The sequence below is a fragment of the Cylas formicarius genome, unplaced genomic scaffold (assembly GCF_029955315.1).
Source record: "Cylas formicarius isolate icCylForm1 unplaced genomic scaffold, icCylForm1.1 PGA_scaffold_2__14_contigs__length_35257938, whole genome shotgun sequence".
Lineage (NCBI taxonomy): Eukaryota > Metazoa > Arthropoda > Insecta > Coleoptera > Brentidae > Cylas > Cylas formicarius.
This window is the reverse complement of record NW_026844319.1, coordinates 16,092,694-16,114,371: the sequence shown is the minus strand read 5'-3', so window position 1 is coordinate 16,114,371 and position 21,678 is coordinate 16,092,694. Positions and strand designations below refer to the sequence as shown.

General features: G+C 32.2%; 1 protein-coding gene across 4 annotated transcripts in view; it reads right to left on the bottom strand.

Annotated features, from left to right (window-relative positions):
- Positions 1-21,678, bottom strand: part of LOC132698404 (uncharacterized) — a 125,781-nt gene that overhangs the window by 71,531 nt on the left and 32,572 nt on the right. For 3 of the 4 annotated variants that reach the window (XM_060664441.1, XM_060664439.1, XM_060664443.1), the window contains exon 3: positions 317-344. The exons of the other annotated variant lie outside the window; for it this stretch is intronic. The gene's annotated coding sequence lies outside the window, so the exon portion shown is untranslated. The remainder of the gene's footprint in view (positions 1-316; positions 345-21,678) is intronic. 4 annotated transcript variants of the gene reach the window in all.

Below are 21,678 nucleotides of genomic sequence, written 5' to 3'. Positions count from 1 at the left end.
GTAGCAAAAGCTTTTTCTAAATTATGTGAAACTAACCAAAACGATAAATAAAATATTGTTTTACATTTTGCAAATACGCTTAATTCTCTACAAAGCAGTATTACATATAGAAGAACTTCTATTATAATTCGATATTGGTTACCTACCCTAGAAATAGGAATTTCCTTTGAAACACAGGAGTTGTCATAACACTCCGTCAAGAAAATCAATTGCGATAGATAAACTACTGCTACGAAAATATTCACTGAAAAATTCTTAAGGATTAAGGATTCTTAAAAAACTAGAACTGAAGCTTCATTAAATAAATAACTCTTACCAGTGCTATGATGTCCGTCTTCAAGGATCTGAAAAAAATAATAATATCTTAAAAATCTGAATCATCTGGATACGGAGATAAATTATCAATTCAGACGTCCGTTACTCCTTTCTCTCGCTAAAAAAATTATACGTTTTGCTGTTTTGCTGAATATTATCCGTACTATTCGGTCGATTTGCATTTAAATTAAGCGTTTACCGCATACGGTCTTCGCATGTTTAACCGCGCAACATTGTAACAGTTTTTAATTTCACAATATTGCAATAAAAAAATTGCGAAATTATTTAAACCGTACTTCGTATAAAGTCGCCCGTTTAGCATACCAAATAGGTCCCCATTAAATCATTAAACTGTGACACCTCGATCATCATTCATTTTGGGAAATTTATTGAAGGCAAAAAAAAGACGTCGGCGTTTATACGAATTGTCCCAGCATAAATTCGCGGAGTACATCAGTTATTTTTAAATATTAAGGTCGGGTTTTCCTTTTTCATGTAACAACATGTCGTCAACAAAATTTTTCATGTTTTTGAGATATTGGGTAATTTTGACAATTTTCAATTTTGGGAACCGTATAACCATGTACCATTCAGTTAATTTTTATCTCGGGTAGAGCTAGATAAAATTAAAACCGAATTTATTTCTTCTTGTTCTAAATAAACACTAAATTTTCAAAAAATCAGTAGCGTACTACGATTTTACGAAAAAATATCGATTTGTTCACTTTCTGGGAAGCCACTGAAATGAATAATTTTATTTTAATTATACGAAATAAAGACTCCGACTAATAAGTACGCTTGTAAAATCTGTATCTTCTCCATGAGATATGACCAAAGCTGTTTTTTAAATGATACAACCTATATATTAACTTCGTAACCATCAACTCAGTCCTCCAAAAAACATTCTGGGTAAGGCACTGACCAACACTTTCTCGAATATCAGAAAAACATAGATCCATTGTTTGGTTTCACGCTGAATATGGTTAAAAGAGAATCTAGATAAATCATAGTTCAAGTAAAAACCTCGTAAAGAAAATTTTATTAACCTTTTCGCTCTGCGGTTATTCGGATTCTTTTAAGAGAACTTTATGTGATTTACGCGTTTTTATTGATACGCTCATAATCTGCTGAGTTTATGTCAATAAAATTTTAGATTTTATGATGTATTGCATTGGGATAGTCGTTGATGTTGCTTGAGTAAATGTATTTTTTTTCTGCCAGCGCACAACATCTAAAAATATGTATTGTTTTTACAATTCATTCCTATGCGCAATTTAATTTTATTTGATACTCAATTTAATGGAAATGTTTTTATTAGGTATTCTACAGTTTCTGAGTATTTTCAATAAATTAACTACAGAAAAAACCAGAACTCGTATTCGAGATTTATTTTTGGTATACATAGGCGCCAGAGCTTTATTTGTAAAATAATTAATTAGAATTCGAAAGCATAAGAAACTATATCTAAGGACATATTTTTTACCTGTCTCGTTTATTTATTAATAAATATAACATTTTTGATTTTGATCAGTTGATTTTACATGTAAGTAAAAAATTAAGCCGCCACTTTCAGCGTCTCAATAAATTCTATGCCTTCTTATTACCCTCTCGTTTTTCCCTTCCTTTGCCATAATAATTAATAAAATATTACAGAGTTGTGCTACCCATAATAGGCTGCCATTAGGTCTTATGCTTTTTTTTTAATAAACAATGCCTCATAAACGACTAAATTTTATTAGTTAAGTAACTCCCCAATAAAAAGTACAGATGCTAAAAGCAAGCAAAAATTGGTATTTTCTTATATGGTTCGTGTATTATTCTGATTATTATTATTAGTACTAGCAGTAGTCAGCAGCAGTAGAAGTTGTAGCAGCAGAATCTTTTTAACAATTCGACATTTATTTTGAACGACTTGGCACTAGAACATCTCTAGCATTTCACGAATTAATATACAGTTACCATTGCCATTACTTTATCATTACTTGTGCCTTAAGAAAACTACAAGGATTTTGGTGTGCAGCTCTTTTATTTTGAAACATCCCTATTTACCACATAAGTGAATCTAGAAAATATCTGGGACCCTCGGCAGAATTATGAGAATTATTAGGTACCATTGTAAAATGCCCTCCCTGTATATACAATGGCACGCGCTTCTTGGAAATAACGGCGTGCAGCTTCTGTTTGATGCCTATAGGAAAGTCGCGCGCTCGACAAGAAAAAGTTGTTTATTTGGCCTAGAATGTTTTCTTATTCTTGTTGACTTTGAAAGACTATTATATTTTAATCACGTCTCTTCAAACGGTTAAAGTACGTTTCCAGCGTGGACAGATCAAAACGATTAATGGGAAAATAGTAAACGGAAGAGATTTATTGATTATATATTAACTGAAAAATTGCAAGAGAGATTTTCCGTGATGACTTTTGAATGGCATTAGTGAATAATAAGTCATGACGTTGCGTGATTTTCAATTGTATAGGTATTTCTATAACCTATAACCTGTCCGAAGACTTCGATAAGCGGTTAGACGACTAACCCTTTGAAATGTAATACATGTTTTTAAAAACGTTCCGCTCATGTCCGGGCTGAATAATTTTAATCAATTTAATTTAATTCTAATATCAAAATATATGTCAAAAATTGAAATTGTACTAAAAAAAAAACTAGGTCAATATTTTAAGTAGCTTTGTAGTGTATTGTCTCAACTAGCCTATACGTTCATCTAAGCGAGAATATCTGATAATTTCACATACGATTTGATTTCGGATACCTAGATACCTAATAAAAAGACATATATCCATTTAAATTAAATTTGAAAAAAAAAATAAATACCTTATTTTGAAGAATATATGCTTCAAGTTAAAATCGGAAATAATAGATAAAAGACAAGAAAATTTGATAAAAACAAAAGTGAGCTTAAACGTTTCAAACTTTATTGGATAAGGTCCAAATAACCCCAATTTCAATTGCAAATTTTAGGGTCCAACATTCTCGGAGACTTCGATAAGCGATTAGACGGCGAACTTTTCGCTTAACATTTAAAAAAAGAACGCTAATTTCTAGGGTAAATAGAATATTAACAAATAACGTTGGCTTTATTAATAAAAAAATTCAAAATGGACAAAAAATTATTGTTTATAGTTTTCAAAAAATTATGGGGTGATGTCCAAACAACATCAAGGCCAATTTTAATTTTTTTAAATTTTTATTTTATTTAACTATCTACATCATAAAATTAAATTTTCAGAAAAAACTATTGAACAACCTGAGGTGTAGAATATATATTTCAAGCTAAAAAAAAAACATTGAATAAATGGATAAAAACATAAATAAGGAGAAAACATATTGTCCAAGCTTCTCAAAAATTATTAGATCATGCCCAAATAAAGTTAAGCCAACTTTTTTATTTCACATAAATGTCCCTAACCACTTAACTGTTGCTTCGAACTATACACGAAGCATGAAAAAACGTGGTTGAAACAAAATGAAGAAAAGTGGTATTCTATTTTTCTAAACAAACTTGTGACTTGCGACTAAGGCTTCCATCACATTTCTGTTCAAATGAGCCATATAATCTGGTGCCGTTCGGCTAACTTATTTTTATTTTAATTACGCAGTTGAAAGTCTTCGTAAATTTGATGAACAAGGGACGTAAAGGAAGTTTATTAGGGGTAAACGAGAAAACCTCAAATGCTGAGATGGAAGCAAAATTCGTGTTTTCGTTAGAATTCCAAATGACCAAACAATGAGCAGCTAAATTATTGCGTTCCCGGTGCAAGCGACGTTGCCTACTTGTGCAATCGCGTGATGATATTTTTTGCCCTGCGGTTTCGTTTTACGTATAAGGAAATGATCTGTAAAGTTCGCGTTTTATCGATAGAAGAAATCGATACTTGGAAATGAAAGGGGATCGATGGCGGCGTTGTTGCCGCTCGTATACGTTTTGCGGTCGGGACGTATACCGATGTTTTTGGGTTAGCGGTGAAAGGAAATGAAAATCGATCTATATGTATCAGTAGTGCAAAAGATTAAGTATCACCCGGTGGTATAAATCAAACGTTGCTGAAAAATCGAAACCCATACGAAACTGGTTTGCGATCTTGTGGGTACTATAATCAGCAACCGCAATTTATTACCTATTAAATTCCTAATTATGATCTGAGTTGACTGGGACGCCCTGGTTGTGCCTCCATTGCTGAATTTTCCGTTTTTTTGTGCCGTTTGAAAGTGTTAATATGGTTTAAGAATTCAGCACGAAAAACATATTCAACTGTTAAAAATAAGTCTTTGTTGCATCGTTTTCAAGACACACGTTGTTAAAGTTTATAGGAAAAATCGATTTTTTATTAATTACTGAATTTTTTTTTTCTAATTTCGACAAAAATTGGTACGCTTAGAGGGGCTTTATCAATGTAACTAAGTTAAAAATATTCATTTCAGTGTCTTGATAAAATCATGGAATCTACTAACTTTTTTTTGAAGATTTATTAATTTTGTAAGATCAAACAATCAATAATTAGAGTTTTGTTCTTGCCATTGCTTGCATGATGCTGAAATATTCGAGAAAATCATTTTTTTATTAATTACTCAACAACTTAATTTCTGTTTTTCTATTCGTTTGTTAGTTTTAATAAATTTTTGGAAGTTACTCATTTACAGGTAAAGGAAAACTCAAACTAGTCATGAAAAAAATATTTTTTATGTAATTAATTAAAACCAGATTTTTCTACACCTTGTATCTCGAAAATGAAGCAAGATATGCCACATGTTTATATGTTTGTATATTATTATTCTTTGTTTACAAATGCCCTTAAAATTTGTATATTGAATTTTAAAATACAACGTATAACACGGTTATTTGTATTTTCGATTTTCTTGTTAGTCTGCAAATAGCGTCGTCAGGATTCAAATATTCAAAAGTGTTATTAATAATCAACAACTTAGGTTTTATAGGTGCAAATTGCACTATTTTAACTTACAAATTGAAAGTGAAGAACGTCCAACTATCACGGGAGTCATTAAAATGTCACCGAAGACTTTTGAAATATTTCTCAAACCATTCAAAACAATAATTGTGAGTGTGAAATAAAAATTCTAACTTTTCTAGGGCTCACACGCGGGTAAAAATACGCATTGCGTACATACGTGATTTCACTGGTTTATATGGCGAAATAATAGGGTATAGAAAGTAAAACCGTTTCTTTATACCATTTAACGAAAAAGTAATAAATTTTTTATACAAATTTTCTCTGGGGAGCTGACAGCTAAAAAAAGTACAATGGAATTTGTTTTGCATTGTGTTATTTACGCCGTCGCTTAGCAACTTCCAAACGGCGACCAAGGCGTTTAACCTATTTTACTCCTAGAGATTTTGTGGCTCATTGCAATGATATCAAATATCCGTGCTCTAGAAACAAATTTGCTGATACCTTACTCCAGAAAAGCCCAAAGGCTCAGACTATTCTCGAACTTCTAGGATGTATACCGAGACATTTAAGAGGCCAATTAATAACACAGGTCTACAAAATTAAACTTTTTTTAATTCAAAACATTTATTTGTATGCATGAATGTACGTAATGTTTTTTAAGCTGCGTTGTCCGGACATTCGGCTAAGTGGCCATATCTCGTTTTAACATCCAGTAGTCCGCCATCATCGTTATGCTCCATCTGCCTTGGTATCGCCGTTCTATTTCCTTAATGTCTTGGTGAAACCTCTCTCTCTGCTCTTCAATAACTGCTCCAAGATTTTCAGGAAAATAGTTCAAGTGTGAAAACAGAAAATGCACTTTCAAGCTTATATTACCACCTAGACTATATTTTGAACAATACTTTCGTAGTTTTCGTCCTTAGAGTTCCCAAGAAACTTATCAAATACTTCTTTAAATGAAGCCCAGACGTTTTTATCGACAAAAATACTTTCTTTTATCTTGGCATCAGATATGGCTGGAAATTTCTCGCACAAATATTTGAAAACCTGTCCATTTTTGCCTAGGACTTTAACAAACTGCTTTATCAAGCCAAGTTTGATATGAAGAGGAGTCAGAAAAACTTTTTTGGCTAGTTTTTTATTTTTGCTACCAAGTGAAAGGCTTGTTTTAGAGGGCCATTCAATTTGAGTCCAATATCTATCTCTTGCCCAGCTATCCCACTCACAAGTAAAGCCTGGAAATTTTGTATAAAACCCCTCCACCGATGTTTTTGGTAGTTTATTCTCTTCAATAGAGGTCCTAAATTTTCATACATTTCCTTTGAAAGTACCAGGAACCGAGGCCAGTTCGTTATCATTCTTCAACTAAACTAACTAACTAAACTAAGCTTATTTAAGTCAATAAACAGGTGCCATTCTTCTTGCATATCCAGCACATTTCCTAATATTGAAACTAAGTCAATGCACTTAAGGTCCTCCCTGAGTAAAATTAATTAAATCAATTAATTCTCTCTCGTTAAACACTTCGGGCTCTCTGTGGAAATTAGATTTCTCTGATTCTGACGATATGATGTTTTCCAGTTCTTTTGGGGCGGTAGGTATAGGTACATCTGAGGAACTGGTCGAAAAGCAGAGTCAACATTGGGATACAAAATCTGTTTCTCATTTTTTCTTTTGAATCCCTGAACATTACACGAACGAAAATAACAATTATCACTGATTCCTAGGCTCTCGCCATACCATAGGAACGCCAAATCTTAAACTTGGAAGCCCAGGACTTGTCTTGGTCGCCAATTTTTACAGCAAAATAAGCGTGGTATACATTTTACCATTTTTGCCAAAGCAGGTTACAGCGCTCTATTAACGCTTCTGTGCCAACTCTGTTGCCTTTACAGAGAAACCTAATATTATCCAGTATTGCCAAATCACATTTAATTTCATAAAAATCAATTCATTTAAAGATCATGTATAACATGGAACAAACATTTTCATGTCCCAGGTATGTATATTAATAAAATAAGGTATTTAAGATATAGAGCGCCATAAAAAAAATTACGTGATTGAGCAAAATTATGGCGTTTCTTGGAAAAAGTGCTAACAATAATATACAAATAAGCAAACAGCTTTCAAACATCAAAATCACTGTAGACCTGTGTAATTCAATGAAAACTCACACATTCACATATTACCTCTTGTTTAGAATTAAATAAAACAATTAATTATTAAAATGCCTTTTCTGGTTAGTAAGAGTTCCTGGATGGATTTTTGCAGGAACCTAATGAGAGTGTCCAGTTGAACTATTTCTTACACCCTTGGAGCTTTAGTTGAAAAATTATATTATTGTAAAATTAAGTGAGAAAAATGCTAATGTAATAATATAATAAGCTTCTATTGGTAACTTACCTTTTCCAAAGTTATCATGCTTTCAGACATTCGTTTATAAAAAATCGCTACGCTTGTGCCAAATGAAGCTCTTAACTAAAGTAGTGTTTATCAAATTTGTTGCATAATATACTATTGGCTTCTCTTTCGCTAAAATTGCGTCTTTCGTAACGATGCAGGCTTATATCAAAATTGCCGCACTCCATTAAGGATTTTTTTCTCAAATCCGCAATAAAGTCGGTTTCACGGACATCATTTGATCCGGTGAGTGCTGCTAACTTAACGGCCGGTGATATACAACTAAATAACTGATTTTACCGTTGTATAGGCTATCAGTAATTGATTGGCAGATGGGAATACATTTGTTCGAGGAACTGTAAAAATCCGATCGAGACTTTAATAGTCCCTATCTGTTTTATTACCAGTGATGTTACTTCGCAAACACGAACACATCGCTCTTCTAAAACAAAATTGTTCCAAACTACGTACAAATTGCGCATGCAAAGTGACAGGTTTTCTTATGGGCTTCTAGGCTAATTAATTTTCATTTTCAAATATTTGTCATTTAAGCCTGACGAACAAAATTATGCTCAAGTGGTCATAAATTATCATTAATTATTTTAACTATGCGGAGAAGGTGTATAATCGGTGTTTAGACAGTATCGATATTAATAGAATAGAGACGGTGCAAAAGTCATATTTAATATACTAAAGTTCAAATTTTCGGCATTTGTAAATATAAAACTGAAGGAGGAGGGGGAATTATTGACTATGTATTGTAGAAGGAAATTACTTTTACTTGATTGTTTCCAAAAGGTCTTAATGACTCAGAATTCTCTTGATTGAATCTTTTTGATTAAACTATATACATATAACGTTTACCGCCTGTGTACTTATTTTAAAAATTCCCTCCTTGAAACAAACGGTTAAAAATTACCCACTCTCGGTATGATGGTCTAGTATTGGCATATTCTTGTTGATAATATTAAATTTTCCTTTGCTTGTTTGTTCTGAGCGTTAATAAATTTATTGTTTTGAGTAAATTTATATCTTTTGTTTTACTACTTATTATAGCAATGTAAGTAGTATATCTATTAAGGCTTTTTCAACTTGTAAATTGTGTTCTTAGTAGTATTGCAATTTGAATCAATTGCGATTCGCACAATATAAAATGTTGTCTAATGTTCATATAACAAAACAGTAACATTAAAATTTTTATGATAGGGTGACAAGATAAGAATGCAAATTGTTTCATCTCGGAAACTATTCATCGTAGAGATTTGTGGTAAAAAAATTTATTACCCAATATTTTCAAACCTCCAAAATTATCGCCCATTTCTAACAAACTCAATGTCGCTACAGCGCGGTTATTGGTAAAATAACAGAAAATTGATAAACTCCCTAAACAGCCCTATGGCCTTTTACATATAAAGATAGTGAGACAGCGAACTAGGATAGTGAAAACCTTATCTCGACATTTTATTCCTAGCCCAAAATATCGATGTAAAAAAGTTTATTTATCATTTACACCGGCATTTATTTTTATATTTTTTTGTCAAAATTTAATGATAAAATTTTATAATTTTAAAATCACAAATAAGTCCATAGTTCATAAATTAAAAAAAAACTTATAGGAGCATATAAGCATAAATTTTTCAAAATCAAAAAGGATACAACTATTTTTTATAATCTGTAACCAATTAGGCAGTTATCAGTTGAACTTTATGTGATTGGTATTTTAAAATGTTAAAAATATTAACTTCACCCCAGTGTTTCTCATTAAAATAAATTAAAACTTTTCGATGTTTTCACGAATACCCTAATTTTGAATATATTTTATAAAAAAATTACTAATTTCAAGGAGATAAAGTAGACATAAGAATATCGCGCTCAGATTAGGTTTTCTCTCTAGTAGTTGGCAGTGTAAAAATTTCATTTCACTTTCTACATTCCCGCCTTAATCGAATTTATTTTTGCTTCTGCGATAACATTGCCCGGCGGTATTTGGTAATAACAAAAATGTAACGCGTTTGTCCGTACAATGGTCCAATCATGACAACATAAATTTACGGTTTGGTGGGCGGGTTTCAGAACTTTCAAAGCTGAAAGCAATAAAAGCAAAAGTGAATGACTCAACTGGAATTTACCCGCAGTTGTTGCGCTGTTTGCGTGCATTTCTCCTAAATGAAAAAGTTATCCGTCGTGTGGAAAATGTCACAGCGCAGATACTCGACCTAACCTTTTGCATTTGGAGCTCCGATCTGACGCAACATCCAGTAGAAAAGAGTTCCTTAAGAGGCAAGGTTAGTTTAAAGTTACTTCATTTAAGAACAAATAGATAGAGCTTAGTAGGAATGTATACTCATATTTTAAAAAAATAAAGAACACAGCTTATTTGGTATCGACTTGTCTAATCTAGCATGAAAATCTAGTTTTGACCGGTTCGCTAAAAATCATTTTAAATTTGGATATTGTTGTTGAATCGATAAAATCTTAATAACATTAGAAGTGGAGGTGTCTGAATTTGGATTAGAGGCTAATCATATGATATCCTGAAAACAATTTCAGATACACATTTCAACTATGACATTTAATCCCATAATAAAATTTGGATATTTCCACAACTTTAGAAGTTCGAAAGTGATTCCAACATTTTTCAGTACCTGAAAGGATGGAGGTAGCTCTTGAGGCCTTAGGAGTTAATCTGATATAAGTAAAAATATCTCGCGAAAAATTCTCCAAACCAAAATTTTGCAATGTACATAAGGTTATTAAAACCATCATTACTAGAAAAATTTAAATTCATAGACATTCTTCAGGAAAATGGAAAGCTAAAGACCTCTCCTCACTTTTTATTGCTTCTTTAAGTTTTTTACTAAATAAAATTAGACTAGAAGAACAAAGAAACTGTTAGATAACAGCATGATATAAACCAAATTTCAAAAAAGTATCTCCATATTCAGATGTTAACAAATATCAATTTTAAAAAGTTAACTCTGACACCTTGTATATTGACAACAAACCCTTTAAATAAAGAGTAAAAACGGAAATCATCATTATTTTACGCAAAAGATTGACCTACTTTTTGAAACACCCTGCATATGTGGTATTAAGCACCCATGAAAAACAAAAAAATAACGATAATGATATATTAAAGACAAACGAATACAGTGCATTCCTTAAAAAAAAAAGCATGTTGGGGTTATGATTCAAAAATTGTAAACTAACAAAGTTTTACACAAGCCACTGACATACAAAGTTCCCTCAAAAATGGAATTAATCTTCAAATCACCCTGCAATTTACAAATATTTAGATATGGAGAACTGTACAAAAGTTTTTGAAGCCTCAAACCTAATGCTAAACGATAATGTTTAAATTATTTGAAATGCAAAATAATTTCGGCGTACAAATTTACTTTTTGTAGGATATGATATGTTACGTCACCCTTTTGCTTTAACTATAGCTTATTATAATTTAATTGTGTTAGCTAACAGTTTAGTTTCCCTTTAATTGTAAAATAAGTCTTGCAAAAGCAATAACAAACAGTTTCAGCATTATACCAGGCCTATTGAAATTACGTCAGTTGCCGAAAAAACACGTCCACGAATAAATAACTAGGTAGATAACGCGGTGCGAATTTGGTTTTGTTTTTGTTTTGTCCTTGTGAGTCGGACACACGCCAAAACTTGCTTTTGAGAACAAAAAGATCATTGAAAGTAAGTTGCAACATGGCGAAAGTCCACCGAATAACGATTCAAACAAGGTCACGTTTTAACAAAATTTGATGTTGTTTGTTGATGTTAAAGGAAGGCCGCCACTGGCCTGTAAAAACTAAAGCGGTACTACTGAATGAGTCATAGAACACGGGGCTTAAATTTTGAGGCACAATTTTATGAGAAAAATTGTTTTTTATCATAATTTTTTTTAATTTTCCAGGGATGTGCACGATGCTTTTTCTTAGAATAGAAATGATTTTTAAAATTAAGTTCACGAACTTTATTGGTTGAAGAATCCTATTATTTACCAAACTAGAATTTAACACCACAACCTCTATACAATAGGTAAATAAGATAAGATAAAAATAAGAAAGACGCTCCCTTTACTAGCAAAAACTCGTAGGCAGATAGTAATAAGCGCCATTTAATTCTTTCTTATATTTTACACCATCAAAATTTACCCAAAAAAATTGAAGTTTGGCACTTATAAAAATTAAAAAAAAAACATCTTCTGCCTGAGTATCGGATATTCTTCAGAACGTGTAGATTAGAAAGCATTCTGGCACAGAGTCTTTCTTCTTGACTGAAGCAAACGCGTTTCGAGCTATGTCGACGAATGTTGTTATTCATAGTTTACATTATTTTGGTGAAAAGTTCCTGGACAACATTTAGTGGAATTTAATTGTATAAATATCATATTTTTAGAAGCTTTTTAGAAGAGATGTCCATGTGCTCTTTTTACTATCATATTTTTTCTCTATTAGAGGGGTTATCATTTGAAACTAGACGCTAGAGGACAAGAGCCCTGTTGGTACTGTCTTAAAAATCATATAATTATGAGCTTTTCTGTTATTTATTAATATTTCTTCCAATACATTCGTTTTTAAAAGATGATCGTTTGCGATATCAAGCTGCGGTTTGCGCTGACTTTGTTCCTATTTACTATTGACTAAAATTGCACATATCGTTGCATATAAAATTAGTGAGTACACGCTATGGTTTATTAAGTTGTAGTATCATCTGCGAAGTGCATATTATTATTATTGTGTAGACTATAGTACAATATAGAGTGGGGAATACTAGTGTAAACAAGAAGCTCGGTCTTGCCACCACTTTACTTCAGGAGACAGAGCGAAACGGTTCGTAGAAAAAAAATCCGAAATTTTCTGAAGATTATGATTTCTAATACCTCTTCCATATTGAAAATTTTGTAAAAATCCAGTTTTAGAAACTTTAAAATAATTCTCATGGAAATTTTCTTTCCGCCATTCATACAGGTAATACTTCCCCAGATACAGTCCAGAGTCACTCTTTATGGGACATTCGGTATCACACTACCCTACCAAACGATTTATCTTTTTCGATTTTTTTTACTTGTTCCATGAATTCGATATGGACTTTCGTGTACACAAACAAAAAAATAGTTACACTGCGGATCATTAAAAAAAAAACAAAATAAGAAAAACAATAACAACCGCCTTGAACCAGTTCAAGTGACAACTATTATTTTTCTTGACGTTACGTAAAGCTCACGAAATTTGACTGAAACGCAGATAAACACGCGCGCCCGAACTGGGGCCGTCGCAAGACATTTTGCAAGAAACCCGTCGCCGCCATTTAAATAAAATCTCGCATCGTCGAGCACCGCATAACCTCGACAAGTTGACCTATGATGGTCTCGTCCAGGTCAAACGCGGCGATACCTCCTATGACGCAATTGGTTTTCTTCAACGCGCGCCGCGTTGTCAAATTTAACTAGCAACGGAAATTTTACAACGGTGCTTTCTTTAGAGAATTAAAGTACCAGAACAATCGTTTGTTGTTCTTTTTGAAACACGGAAGAACAGAAATTCGGTATACAAGTCGATGATCGTTGCAGACGTTTACTGTTGTTTTCGTAGAGTCACTGCTAGAGGTAGTTCGCACCACTGTCGGCCAGATACGGTTAGAAAACGTCATGTGCACATACCCAAACTAAATGACGCCTCACACCTCTACAGTTTAAATAATTGCCGGAAATTTTTTTGAACTCGTAAATATTTAAAAATATTCATGAGTGGGAGAAGAACTCCTGGATTTAGTTTAGCCTCGAGTGGTATTCGGTGAGATTGCGTTTAAATTTGGGTTTTTGATAATATATCCATTGTTAAGTTAACTGTTTGTTAAGCATATGTTAAAAAATTCCAGAATTAATTTTCATATAATTAAATTTATATGTAATCGCCAAAATCTGGGGTGCTCAATTTCAGCAAATTGTTATTGTTATTATTAACATATTGTTAGAATACATTCAGTTCATATGAAATTACATGACACGAGTAAATATCATAAACGATCCGAAAATGGCATGGCAAATGCATTATTTCTCCGGCCCAAAAAAATTCGCACGAGATACCATAACGTGCGAACAACGCACGCAAGACGGATCCATGTACAATACCAACAATGTTCAAAAAGTTCAAAAGCATGCGCCTTTTTTAAAATAGGAAATTCATGAAGCTTGTGCTGGCCGGTTCTTTTTTTTTTAAGGTTCTTGTTCCCAGTATAGTGGGAGACCAGCTCGATCTTCAGTTAACATATGATAACTGCATTCGTCTTCTGTGCTTTCACGAAAGTTTGGTTTTTGTTTGAGAGAAGTGAGGAAAATTTTGCATTATAAAGATACGGGTAATAATACGGATTGTTGTCTCTTGCTGGCTTATATAAGTGGATCGTTGTTCAATATATTATATATATATATATATATATATATATATATATATATATATATATATATATATATATATATATATATATATATATATATATATATATATATATATATATATATATATATATATATATATATATATATATATATATATGATGACACTATATTCCGGGATATCATCCGTTCGCTCGTTGAACTCCGACTGGAATCCTGCATCCGACTGGAATCCTGCAAATCCTGCATCCGACTGGAATCCTGCAGACGTTTCGCCAAAATCTCACTTGGCATCTTCAATGCTCGCGCTCCGAAAACACTTCGAACACTCGAACGTCTGCAGGATTCCAGTCGGAGTTCAACGAGTGAACGGATGATATCCCGGATTGTAGTGTCATCACATTTTTCCATCCGTGAATCAATACGTGAGAATATATATATATATATATATATATATATATATATATATATATATATATATATATATATATATATATATATATATATATATATATATATATATATTCTCACGTATTGATTCACGGATGGAAAAATATGATGACACTATATTCCGGGATATCATCCGTTCGCTCGTTGAACTCCGACTGGAATCCTGCATCCGACTGGAATCCTGCAGACGTTTCGCCAAAATCTCACTTGGCATCTTCAATGCTCGCGCTCCGAAAACACTGTTCGAAGTGTTCGAAGTGTTTTCGGAGCGCGAGCATTGAAGATGCCAAGTGAGATTTTGGCGAAACGTCTGCAGGATTCCAGTCGGATGCAGGATTTGCAGAATTCCAGTCGGATGCAGGATTCCAGTCGGAGTTCAACGAGCGAACGGATGATATCCCGGAGTATAGTGTCATCACATTTTTCCATCCGTGAATCAATACGTGAGAATATATATATATATATATATATATATATATATATATATATATATATATATATATATATATATATATATATATATATATATATATATATATATATATATATATACATATATATATATATATATATATATATATATATATATATATATATATATATATATATATATATGACTAGCCATTTTCAAATGGCCACCATTCAAAATTTGGAAAATTTAGGAACATACTGCGTGAAACAAGAACTTTCAATTTATGTGTGATTGTGTGATAAGTAATATGTTGTAACTTAAAAAAAGATTATATATTTGATAGCTATCAATAAAAAAATAAGTACGTGTTCGAAAAAATTTATAATTTATAAGAAAAAAATTCCTTTGAGTGTTATTGAATTTATGAGTTATTTCGCGTCGCTATATTCAGAGAGATCGACATGAGATGAGATTACAAACCTTTTACCTATGACAATTCATACGAAAATTCAGAAATACCCCTCTGCGGCAAATGATGTGTGTAATCTTATTATTATACATAATCGCATAATACAGTAATAAGAACAACTATATAGGTCGTAATAGTGTCCAATTGCTGCGATAATATAAATATTATGGGCACGTTGCTCTCTGAATACCAAAAATGTAAAATATTATCAATTTAACATGCTGCGCTTAGTTTTTATAACTATATTCATATTCCCACCACGTTGGCCATTTTTAAGTATTCTGGACTTGCAGAATATACACCGCGGTATATCTTAGTAAACTCAATGTTCATCATCAATAAATTTCTCAGCAAAATATAGAAAAGCAATTTACTCGGCTGCGCACGACAGGGTACTTCATAAACCAATTGCATCGCCAGAGGCGGACTGAATTTTTAAGTTACATTAGAAAATTCGATGCAATTAAAAATCTCATTCTCTAGATTGTCTAGATATCTCACTAAAACAATCACTTAAAGCAAATTAAAAAAATTGTGTAATGTGCGCACAAGTTGTGCACAATGCACTCGATCTAATCTGGAATTGGCGCCAATATTTTATGAGGCAAATTGTATTGTGAAAGTCAGAGATAGTATAGATAGATAGATAGAATAGAATATAATAGAATGGAGGCGCCTTTATTTTTAACACGGCATAAGGCAGTATAGCTGTTTGCTTAACCAAACATTCATAAATTCCAAAACCAAAATAAACTAAACTATGAATTAACAATTAACAATTAATTATATTTAACTTCAAGTTATAAAATACAAAACATACGTTAGTACTAACAGCAGATTAGTGCAATAAGAGAATGTAACTGTCTAGATTTTTTAAACGTAAATCTTTTGCAATTTGTTTTGATTTTTTTTTATAAATTATAAAGAATAAATCGTTTTTATGTATTAACAAAAATTGTTTATTTAAAATGAATTAGTATTTTTTATCAATAAATAAAAAATATTGATTAAACATATGTACATATATTTTTAAAATAATAATTCTAAAATTGACACTGTTATTTGTAAGAAAAGACTGAAATTTTTAGATCTTTTAGTATTGGATTGTTAAAAATTTATTTTTCTTTTCAAATATTTAAAGAAAATATTGTTTGACCATCAATATCGATAAATAAAATAAATTGAACAACGGCCCTCTTTCTAATGCAAAATTTTCCTCACTTCTCTCAGACAAAAACCGAACTTTCGTGAAAGCACAGAAGACAAATGCAGTTATCATTTGCTAACTCAAGATCGGGCTGGTCCCCCACTGTACTGAGAACAAGAACCTTGAAAAAAAAGAACCAGCCAGCACAAGCTCCATCAATTTCCTATTTTAAAAAAGGCGCATGCTTTTGAACTTTTTGAACTTTGTTGGTATTGTGCATGGATCCGTCTTGCATGCGTTGTTCGCACGTTATGGTATCTCGTGGGAATTTTTTTGGGCGGTAGATATAATGCATGTGCCATGCTATTTTTGAATCTTTTATGATGTTTACTCGTGTCATGCAATTTCATGTATTATAACAATATGTTAATAATAACAATAACAATTCGCTGAAATGGAGCACCTAAGATTTTTGCGATTACATATAAATTTAATTATATGAAAATTAATTCTGAAATTTTTTAACATATGCTTAACAAACAGTTAACTAAATAAAAGTTAAATATAGTATAATGTTTTGCAAATTGAAATGTTCCAGTTACGAGCAGATGAATCTGGCAAAGATTCCTGTGTCAATATTTTACTAAAATAATGATTATTTTCCATTATAGTCATATATAAAATGTCGTAAAGAATATCTCATTCGTGTAAATAGCTTTTAAATGAAATTCGAAAGAATACTATTTTTTCACTGCATTTCAGCGTCTCTTTATTCAGCGTAATTTATAAAATATCCATTAACTGCGATTCCTTTGCAAGTCTTGACAAATGAACAGCACTACAAAAATTAACGAAAACCTCTGCGACAAAATGAAGTGAAAAACAAAAAAAACGAGACACGCACGTCACGTAAAACACGAACATTTTTTTCAATTTTACCGAACTCAATTAAAGTGGTATTTTAATTCACGCTCAGCTTTTTCGCCGTTCAGCAATTACCATTAGAAAAAACAGCCGGTTAATGAGCGTTGTAGAACACTCAAAATAGTGTGACCGGAGGTTTTTGACCTTCAACTGCCACAATGTGCTTTTTTACAAGCCTCCCGTTGCATAACACGTGTTTGAATAATTACGTAACGTTATAAAAGACAGAAGAATACATTTTAGAAAACGTAAAATGTTCATATTAAATCCCAAAGAGTTATGTCCACTTCAATAATTAAATGGTATGACAAAGTTAATGACTTATGCAGACCAATATACAGCGTGAGTCGAAAAGATGGATCAACCCGATAACAGCAGGTTTTTTGTGTGGAAATATTGGGAGATAATTTTTTCTATTCTGTGTAATTTCTTGTTATTAAATAACACATTTTTTATTTTAATCGACAATAATATAAAATTATGCACTGCAAAGATTAGATAACTTAATGATAATTAAACAAATTAAAATTTAATGTTCCACGTTTCTTTTCCGTTAATTTTTACTTTTCTTGAAAATATTCTTTTTTGTTTCAATTCAACAGCAACATTTATTCCAAAATGAGATTTGGCGCGATCTACGGAACTACGTGATGCGCCGCATATATAAAGGCATTTAGCATTTATTTTCTGTCAATTATGCTTAATCACTAAATATAATTTGATGAATAATTTAATTTACGATCTCTATTCTTTTCTTTGATAAGCCAACTAACGGTCATTTTAAATTTTTAATTTATTAATTAATGTAACTGTGATTTTCATCAAAAATACACAAGAGAGAAAATATTAAGCAGAGGTTTATTAAACGAACATCAAATGTTAAACCGCAAGATGGTACTGTTGAATCACTTCTTCAACAGCGCTCAGAAGGTGGTATGTACAAAAGTAACATCTACAATAGTAAATTATTCCACTTCATATTAAATGTTATATATTTTTAAATTGAAGTATATTTGTGCTGCTCGTTGCTATTAAACAGGAACGACAATAATCCCATGGCAAGATTCCCCAGTTCACCGTCACTTCTTGCAGCGTTCAGTCGTGAAAAGGGTCATTGTCATTCAGGTGTCAAGTTTCCTGGTACGGACGCCTTATTAAAAGGAAATATCGTTTACTCCACGATCACCGGAATAATTGTGTAATCGAATTAATGACTTGCTGAGATTAAAATGCATTTTAGCGCCTTGTGCGTCCGGTTTTCATAAAAGCACGTAAACATCGTTATATTTGTTTAATTCCGCGATTGATGATTTATGGCGACAGCAAATTGGGAGTACCTGGTATTCAATCGCTTTAGTTTCGTCGAAGTCTATATCAACATGAAGTTCGTGGAACGCTCGTTATGAGTTTCGAATTTATCCTTGAGTATAAAACGACGGGGGTCCAGTATTTGATGTGTGTACACTAAAGTATCACTTTCATCAGAAATTGCCGCTTAAATTAGCAGCAATTTCCACTAATTCCCACTGCTATTACAATTGCAATGAGATTGCTTGTATGAAATAAATGCCAACAGGACAATTGGAGGACAATCTAAATCAATCTAAAATGAACATAGAAACAAGCATTCTAAACAATTCTTTGGTCAAAATTTAAGACATCCTGAAATATGATATTGAAGAACTATATTTGGCGAAACTATTGTATTTCAATATCGGTTTTCAGTTTTAATAATATTCAAATCTAGTAGTATATATATTTAAGAGTAACTTTAAAAGTAAAGTAAAGTAAAACTTAACCGAATAATTTATTTAGTTTCTTAATGATAAAATAAAGTAAAATGCTATCTTTAGTTTGTTTAACATGGTGACAATCTCACTTTTCCACGATGGTGGAAAAAGTGTTTTAACTAATAATTATGTTTACTACGTCTTTTTGTAGATGACAATATGAATAACGCCTTAGAACAAATCCTTTTTCAGGAACTAATTGGGGGGTTCTATATAGATTAGGTAGAAAAAGCTCTATCTAAATACAAATATAATATCAACCATTTTTTAATATTAGCGACCAATGTCCTCGAAATATATTCGCGTTTAGTTAAAGTTTATCAGGCTTGTCAGACTACCAACCAAAACCGACCGACGCTCCATCTAAGCTAGAGGGAGAACTTGAACTGCTATAAAAGTAGGGGCAGAAACTCCGTCCATAATATGTGTCTATGGTCAGTCGTCCGAACTGATTTCTCTACTTAGTGTCACCGTGTTTAACATTAAATTTAATCTGAAAAACCACATTTCCAGAATTAAGAATACCTACAATATATATATATATATATATATATATATATATATATATATATATATATATATATATATATATATATATATATATATATATATATATATATATTTATAACTAACCTAAATAAAAAAATTTCTATCTTTTCTAAAATAATTTAAATTTATGGTACTGTGTCACAGTTTGCCTTGTTGCGGCGTATTATTTCGATTATGTGTTATAAATTATAATTTTTATAATTTCTTATTACTATTATTTCAGTAAATTTAAAAAATTGCAGTGCGGAGGCAGCGAAGTAGTTTTGGTCGTTTTCTAATAACTAATAACTCGTGGCATCAGTGTTTAGTCAGTACCTATCGCACCGCACGGCCTAATGTACCATAATTGAAGCATGAAATGATTAATCAGCCGCCATAAATTAATTGGATAAGAACGCATTTCAAGTAATGGAAGCGTACGTGACGCGTCTACGCGCCAATGGTGCCTGATGATGTAAACTGCGATACGGCGGGATGAACTTGTCCATTAATAACGCGAACGCAAAACTGCGTCAGGCTGCGTACGTACCGTTGCCATAACAACTTCCTAACGCCACTACAAAACGAAATGTGGCGGATATTGGTTTTCCAAATGGCGGCGGTAATTCAAAACTTTAGCAAATTAGAAGTGCACGTGTTACGGGACGATATTATGTCATTCGTTACCGTAAATTGGCGAACATGATGATGCAAAAGAGGTGGATATACTACATGCAATTATATGAGGATTAACTCAAACTTTCCTTATAGAAATAGTTTCTTGCAAAAAGAAAACTAAAGCCATCTCAACCTACATACGAGGTGTGCGCTCCAGCACGTCGATAACTGATGAAAGCGATGAAGAAGTGAAAGAAATGGTGTTGAAAAATCGTCGAATCGCTATTAGAGAAGTGGCTGAAGACGTCGGCATCTTTATTTGCTCATTCCAAGCAATTTTTGCCGAATTTTTGTAAGTAAAACGTAAAAAATTTGTTCAGAAACTGCTTACTTTTGAACAAAACAACCGTCGAAGGAGCGTCGCTCAAAAGCTGATAAACGAAGTTAATGATGATCCTGATATACGTAAATGCGTAAAGAGGTCATTACTGGTGAAGAAATTATGAGTATATGGTTATGACGTCGAAATCAAAGCCCAGTCGTCCCAATGGAAGAAGCCAGAATCGCCAAGACCAAAGAAAGCACTTCAAATTCGATCAATCAATCAAATTATCAAATGCTTACGCTTTTCTTTGATTATCGTGGCCTAGTACATCAAGAGATCTTACCACAAGGTCGTACGGTCAATAAACAGTATTACTTTGAAGTTATTTCGCCATTTGCTAGAGGCAATACAAAGAAAACGTCAGGGATTCTGGAAAAACAATTCATCTACACCTATTCACTCATGTGCCCAGCTTTTTGGCCAAAAACAAAACCACAATCATGCCTCAGCCACCATATTCACCGGATATGGCCCCCGCCGACTTTTTCCTGTTCCTAGAACTCAAGAAACCCATGAAAGGAAACAGGTTTGGAACGATTGAGGAAGTAAAAAAACCAGAAAGTACTAATTAGAAATGCTTCGAGCATTCGAAAAAACTTTGACATAAGTGTATTATATCAGGAAGGGGGGGGAGGATTACTTTGAAGAAAACAACATTAATTTTGATTAATAAATAAATACTTAAAACTTAAAAGTCACCTTACTTTTTGAAAACACCTCGTATATACATTTTCTAACAAAAAAGAACTCTAGGAGCTACATTAAAATAGGTTACATATTCCGACTTCCCACCTGAAAAACACAAGGATGTTAATTTTCATACTATCATTATCATTACACGTCAAATTTTTGTTGAAATAGTTTCACACCCTGTATCTCGTAAACTCGCAACATTTGTATAATAGAAGGTT